At 32.5% G+C, this 1587-nt stretch overlaps 1 non-coding gene across 1 annotated transcript; it reads right to left on the bottom strand.

The window, feature by feature from the left end:
- Positions 1-470: 470 nt before the first annotated feature.
- On the bottom strand, positions 471-542 carry TRNAW-CCA (transfer RNA tryptophan (anticodon CCA)). Its single transcript has one exon. It is a non-coding gene; the product is annotated as a tRNA-Trp (tRNA).
- Positions 543-1587: the final 1045 nt, after the last annotated feature.

The following is a 1587-nucleotide window of genomic DNA, read 5'->3' as shown; positions in this document are numbered from 1 at the left end:
ATTTACAGCTCATGGAAGAAGTACAGTTTGCGCCTGACGCTTCTGATCCTCGTGACCGAAACTTTAAGCATACAAACCGTTTATATAGTTGGTCAGAGGTAGTAAATGTAATAAAAATGATCGTCTTAATGATACGAAGTAATAATAATAGTAAATGTTGGTTCGTACGATAACCTGCTATGTTATAGGTGTGTTTTAGTTGTCTTACTTATTACAAAGAACCTGCTCTTTCTCATGTGAGGGTGTTTTTAAACAGCATTGAATTTTTTGTTTGTTTGTTTATAGCAATGTTTCTAAAACCAAAATATCAGAGCTGTAGGTAATATATGTATTTAAAAAAAAAAACGTGTTGATAGACGTTATTGTGATTGTTTGGTTTGTGTAGAGTACTTTTATAACATGTAATACGGGAAAAAGTTGGAAGTGAAAGTAATTGTATTTTCAGACGATGAAAATAAAACTTCCTGATTTGACCCGGACGTGACTCGAACACGCAGCCTTCTGATCTGGAGTCAGACGCGCTACCATTGCGCCACCGGATCACATGAAACACGTTCTTTTAAATTTTATTTGTAGTTTAATCCTAAAGGTTAGATTTGTTTTTTTCTACTTTTATTAGATATTTATGTCAAATATGATTATTTGTTTACCTTTTACTCATGTATAGCTTAGCTCTTTACTGTTTCTTTATAATGGAATACTTAAATCTATTAAGATATATAATCCAATAGCAGTTTACTTTCTGCGGAGAATACGGTAGTCCCAAGATTTCATAATGACGAGAAACCCACTTTTTGCATATAAATATTCTCAAGACGGCTGGTATTGGTATTAGAACTTTAATTAAAGTAATGTACAGAACAACGTTCGACCTTATTAGGTCATCTTCAGGTTAACAAAGAAAGTTTGGAGTACTTTATTTTAATTAAAGTTCTGATACCCTTACCAACAGTCTTGAGAATACAGTTCCAAAATTTGTTTTAATATCGATAGGTGGCAGCACATAAGTCACGGATTTCATCTCTAGGAGACTAACTTCTGAGAGGTGCACATGAAACGTTTTTTCTTGAAAACGAAGTTTCACATTTCTATACTGCTGGCTCGTGTTTTTTCAAAGTACTGGTATTTTTTTTTCTCAGATTATAGATTAAGAATTGCAACATAAAAGAAATGTTTACATTCTTTTAGAGTAATTTCGACGAACCTCGTGAAAGTTCACAATGGTTCGCAGCTTAGTTACTTAGTGTCAACGTCAGTAAAACTTTCTTTTTTTATCAAACTACGAATTAAAATTTAATTTACTTCGACAAACTTTTAAACAAACTTCACATTTCTATGTTTGTATATGCCAAATAATTGTTCAACCAAAGTAATGTACATCAAAGTATACGATTTTGTAGTACGCAACTCTAACTTATATTATTTGATGGGATTACTTCTTTCTATGCTTTTCTTTTATAGATTCCTTCATGGATCAGTGTTACGTTTGCAGAATTATAAAGCTCAAACTCGGTGTTTTATTTCCTCCAATAGACAGAGGACAGATAGACTATTCGCAGTTTTGCGACAGAAAAAACGTATACTCAG

This window comes from Tachypleus tridentatus, chromosome 9 (assembly GCF_004210375.1).
Source record: "Tachypleus tridentatus isolate NWPU-2018 chromosome 9, ASM421037v1, whole genome shotgun sequence".
NCBI classification, from domain to species: Eukaryota; Metazoa; Arthropoda; class Merostomata; order Xiphosura; family Limulidae; genus Tachypleus; species Tachypleus tridentatus.
This window is presented reverse-complemented; position numbering and strand designations above follow the sequence as displayed.